A 5889-nucleotide genomic window follows, 5' to 3' on the forward strand; every position below is an offset into this window, starting at 1 on the left:
CCCCAAGTGCCTGCATTGGGTCGAGTACCCATGGGACTTTAGGCCTGTGTTACCCCAAGGACACAGGGCCGCGAGACAGTCCATTCTTGGGGTGGTGGCGGCACGTTACCCCCAGACTAGTGAGTGTGCTCCGGGAGAGGGGTCGGCCGGACATAAGGCGCCCCTAGGGAGGCATTCGGAGCCTGGAAGGTGGTCGGGCGCAGGGAGGTGGGTGGCTCAATTCAGGAGCACCCCCTACTGGCCCACCTCACGTGGTGGAAACGGCGGAGGGATACTAATACCCAGCTGTGTTCCTGAGGTGGGATCTCTGCACCCGCCACAGAGGCCATGTGAGGAAAAGGAACGAAGTGGGTCCCGGTGAGCAGGGGGCTCAAGGGTAGGCCCTGCTAACATGAGGGCCAGCTTAGGTCCAGGTAAGCCTTTGGGTAAGCCTTCTATCTTCTTATTGACTTTCTTCTTCATCTTATCGCTGATATTCAAAGAGTTCTGCAGGGGAAGAAAGAAGAAGAGGAGTTTTGGCTCATACTCATAAAACCACCTTCTTCACTTGCCCCCTGCAGGCTACAAAGTACACTACAAAGTCACTGGTGGGAGATTTCTGAAATTACCTATATATGACCTGGGATGCAGCGTATTCCAGGTGGCAAGTCTGGCACGCAGTGTCCTGCCATGTCTTGGGTTCCTGGAATGCAATGATAAGAAATAAGAAAGGTACCGCGAAATATTAAAGTATCAACACATGCCAAGGCACACCCTGTCAGTTGCAAACTTACCATTAGCTGCTCCAGCACCAGCTGCTCCAGCACCTCACACAATCCCGTGGAGGTTGCTTGCCTTGGGTGATGGGAGTGGGGAGAATGGGGGACCATGTAAACAATGGCTGATGGGTGATGGACCACCAGGACTGTCACTGGGTACCACATTACTGGCACAAGGGTCGGGGGGAGTTGCAGTTCTGTCCCTCCATGCTTTTCTATTGGTAATGGACTACATTTCCCAGCAGCCTGTGCTGTTGCATATTGGGCCAGTTTCCATAGAGACCCCTGAAGTGCTGTGATAGTGCAGCCTAGGAGTTTCTGTGGATACTGGCCCAGATGTGCATGCACATGTGTAATTTTGGGGTGGCTACAGTCCCAACCGGGACTAGACACAGTGCCGGAGCAACATCAAGTCCCTGAAATGTGCATTTCATTGGGCCAAAGATGAGAACTCTTGTTCTGGGGCAGCACGCACAGTGACCAGCTATTTGGTATTCTCTCCAAGGATGCGGGCAAAGCTTCTTGTCTCCAGTCATTTTGGACTGGTGTTGTCTTGGAGAGCACACTTAACAAAGGAGTCCCAGAGTGTCCTGAGACAGAAACAGTGAACGTGTTGGAGACATGAGGTGACTGCTCAATGCTGCTGGATGACAGGGACGGCCAAGAAGAGATGAACCTGATTATGACCCCTTTCTCCCCAACACCTTCACCTGTGAGCAGAGATGAGGTGGAGGACATCGCTTTGGATGAAGTTAACATGTCAGAAGTTCCTCCTGAGACCCAAAGATTGGTTTCTGTTCCTGAGGGCCAAGAAGACGCATAACTGGAGACTTGTAAGTATTGGGGAATGGGCATTATAACCTTTTGCGCCACTATGACAGGCACTGTTTCAGTGCCATTGGATTCGATGCACTGAGGGGTTTCTACATGTAGCATTGGAGGTGGGTAACTGTCCCTTTTAATGTTTTGGGAAGAGGTATTTCACCATGAACATTTTATTTTCTTATTCCTGTTACTAGCTACTATGCACGAGGGAAGCTGGGGATGTGCGTTCAAGCTTTGGATCTCAACCTGCCCTGGAACACAGTGCAGGCAGGAATACCGCCACAGGCAGCAACGCTCCAGAGACAGCATGTTGGAGGCTTTGGTGGAGGCAGCACAATCCCAAGTGACCACTGCAGGTGACTGGTGGGATGAAGTCTGGGAGGTGCTTAGGTGATGATGAGTGGGAGACATGAAGCGTGGGCAGCACCATTGAATTCAGGAAGCAGCTCCTAGGCTGCACAAACCAGGTTCTTGAGCTCTTCATGCAGTGCCATGCAGCTCTCCAGGAGATGCACATTGATTAAGGACCATGGCTTTAAGTGCGTGAACAAGCCCCCTATTCATAAGCGGGTCTGCCCCCAGAAAGTGCACATGAGCTCCGCTCAGCTTGCCTCTGTCCAGGAGGTAGCCAGGAGTATTACAGCTGAGTCTGTTCCCCAGCCTGCATTGCAGTTGACCAAGGGGCACCCTAATGCCAGCAAGGCTAGGAGAGCACCACTGCAGTTCAGGGATCAGTGGGTGGGTCAGACAGGAGGTACACAGTTGGAAAAGAAAGCCAATTGTTGGGAGACGGGTTCCTTATTGTTCCTATTTTAGTAAGTTCTTGGGTGGAGTAAAAATGCATTTCCCTTCCCTGTCTGCCTTCTTTATTGGGAAGGGTTGAAAATGGCTGGATCTGGGTGCTGGGGGATGAAAGCAAAGCCAAACATTCCCTGGCTTGTCTCAGACAGAGTGGTAATGAGAGAAATAAGACTTAATTCCACAAGAGTGGGTAGCGGGTGAGGGTGAGGGGCAAAGAACTGTGGTAAAATTTTAACAAACTCCTGTCAACTGCTCCTGTTGCTGTAGCAGGAGAATAAAATCAGGGAGCTCAGCCTGAGTTTGTGATAATTGCACTCTTTGAAATGTGAAATGGCTGGGTAATATCCTGCATTGAAAAGGAAAGTGCCTGCCCATAAAGGGTTGGCCAGTGGCACTCTTTGGGCAGAACAGTTTTGAAGTCAGACACAGAAACTTAGATTTTCATATTTAAACATAATTTATATATTTAGCATGTGACCTTGAGGTGTTCTGTACTCTCCTCCATATACAGATGTTGGCTCTGGAGAGCCAAGAGATGGAAGTCCTTTGTGAAACTTTATGAACTTTTACCAACCTCAGTGCCTCAGATGCTGTGACCCATTGACCCAGACACCAGTGCTCGGGACCCCTGCCCAACTGCCTCCCCCTACAGCCGATCATGATCATGCCTGTCTCATCCCTGGCATAGACAGAAAGCTTGAGTCTGGCCTCTGTATGACCCGGTCAAAGTACACGGGGAAAACGGTGGTTAACATGGGGCAAAGTAGTTCCCTGATGAGCTCAGCCTTGTAGTTGGAGAACTGTGTGATAGTTTAAAGGACAAATAAAATCACTCAAAGCTGAGAAGCAGTTATCATTTTGTACCACTGTTGGACTAATGGATGGGCACAAGGGGGATGGGAGCCAGTGTTCCCTTGCTAATCATGATGCGCCTGCACTTGACAGAGCAAACACAGACCTTGTGTGCATGCTGGCTGCTGTCATCTATGGCGGTCCCCGTCATCCATTGTGGACAATGTGTGAGCAAGCCTGCTTCACACAGTGTTCAGCTGACATGCTTGATGAATAGTGGGTTGGGAATCACGTAATCATAGATTCATAGAAGCTAAGGGCTGGAAGAGGCCTGAAAAGCTCATCCAGTTTAAACCACCCTGCTCAGGTCACGGACACTGCTGAGATCAAATGATCCCAAGCAAGCATCTGTCCACTTTCCTATTGAAGACTTCCAAGGTTGGGGACTGCACAAACAACTTGAGTAGTCTATTCCAGATTCTGGTCACCCTTATGGTAAAGAAATTCTTCCTTACAATGAACCTGAGACTGTCTCCTAACAGTTTATGGATATTCCTCCTTTGAGTGGACATGCCATATAGTTCATATATTTTCATTCATTCATTCATTCATTCATATCTTGCTCACTGCCTCACCAAGCATGGAGACCGTGAGCAGATACTGGTGCCTTGACACATGGGTGACTTGTGGCTAGCCTTCTGTTGTGCCATGGCCCAAAAGGGACCCCGTGGGCAACCCTCCTTGGCATACCCTTCAGTACATGGCTCACTTTTTACCTACACCATCCACAGATTTTAGGTGCCCTTTTTGTGAAAAAGTAAGGACAAAAGAAACAAAGTTGCCAGGATGGTGCCAGCATCTGTTGTACAAACTTTTTGCACCAAAACAAAGGTTGGGGGGTGAACTTTTCCTGACCTGCTGAACAAAAGACCTATAAATTGAGGGCACAGGGGTGCGTGTACAGGTACCCCTTATTGATCCGAGATGTCTGAGGCTGAAGAGAGAAGAGAGCCAATCAGGGCATGTAAGACTAGGATGGCTTGGTCTTATGAAGAAACTAAGAGCCTGGTGAGGATGCTGGGGGACCCTGAGGTGTTAAGCCAGTTTGGCATCAGCAACAGCCCAAGTACAAACTTGCACATCTACCTGGATGTGTCCAGGAGACTTGCCCAGCAGGAGCATGAGAAGACAGCAGTCCAGTGCAGGGTGAAGTCCAAGAATATGAGACTTGCTTTCCAACGTGAAGTATGAAGAGCTAATCAGAATGGCAGCCCTGTGCTTAACATTATCAGTCCCTCCAACTGTTAATGGAGGTACCTGAATACCAAGCAAATAAATGACTAGAGGTATCCAGTTCATCCTCCACTCTTGAGACCTTGTTGACCATGGGTCTGACTGCTTATCCTGCTGCCTCAAGTGAGGAAGACAGCGGCAGTTCACTAGTACTGGCCCTTGATGAATCCGCTGAAGAGAAGAGACTGAGATCATTGTTTTCCACAACTGGTATATTAAGCCAAGGGGAACTGACATCTGAACTGACACCTGAGGTTAGGCTGGGCTGTGACATGAGGGGGGAAGGTTGGGGGACTGCAATCAACTGACATGAGACATGGGTGGGGGGCGGTTAATTCAACCGGCAACTAAGTGACAGGTGCGGAGGATTGGATTCTCGTGCAGGAAGGTAAAGGGCAGTGCAAAGCATGGAGGCTCTGCTGGTAGCTTGTTTGCACCCGTGCATGGCCTGCAGTCCAACAACTTGGACAGGCAGGCAGGAAGGCAAGTCCTTGGTGATTTTTCAAGAATGCTTCTTATCCACTCATCTGATTCTCAGAGCACAGAATAATCACCTGCATTCCTTCCTTCCCTGGTTTTCAGCTTCGCTTGTTGTGCCGCTGCTGCCAGTGAAAAAATGCAGACCACTTAGGGAGCCTGATAATGATACTTGGACTGTACAATTATGACTTGTGCAGCAGCACAAGGGAGCATGGCAGCTAAGGGGCTGGCTGCATGCAGTGCTATGAGTGGGAGGGCACCAGTTGCTCCAAGGGCATCTGAAAGTAGTCCAGGGTGTGGCAGATTAGGCAGTGACAGTGCCGTTCTCACCTGCTGCCATGAGTCAGACTGTGGGGTGAGCTTGTGCAATCATGAATGGTGCAGCAGCCAGCACCAGAAAAAAATGCAGCAGCTAGGGGCTGCATTCAGTCAGTGCTATGAGAAGGCAGGCACCATTTACTCTGCCTGACTGAAGGGCAAATGAAAGCAGCCCATGACACTCCCTTTAAGTACCCAAGCAGTTCTTCATTCCTGGATGAAACCAGGGGCAGATTATGGTGTGACCATGCTGTGTCACCCTGGCCAGGGCAGGGCTGGCAGAGGGGCAGGCGCATGTGTCCATACAGGATAACAAACATTGATTCATGTTGGGCTGGGTGGACTGCAACATCTGGTGTGCAACACCTGGCATCAGAAGAAATGCATTACACCCAGTTGCTGAAACAGGGAAGGTAACCTCTTCCCCTCCTAACTGCAATTCCAAGCAACATCTGGTGGACAAAGGGGTGAACTACACAAAAGTTGCAGTGCCATCTGGTGGACAAAGGGGCAAAATTACTCATCTTTGAGCACATTTCTGTTTGCATGTGACAAATCCATTGGCGGATTGTTTTAATTCCTGGTGACCCAAACAAATACCTTGGGATGTATTTTACTTTAA

Source organism: Gavialis gangeticus, unplaced genomic scaffold, assembly GCF_001723915.1.
Source record: "Gavialis gangeticus isolate Ggan-Ray unplaced genomic scaffold, GavGan_comp1, whole genome shotgun sequence".
Classification (NCBI taxonomy): Eukaryota; Metazoa; Chordata; order Crocodylia; family Gavialidae; genus Gavialis; species Gavialis gangeticus.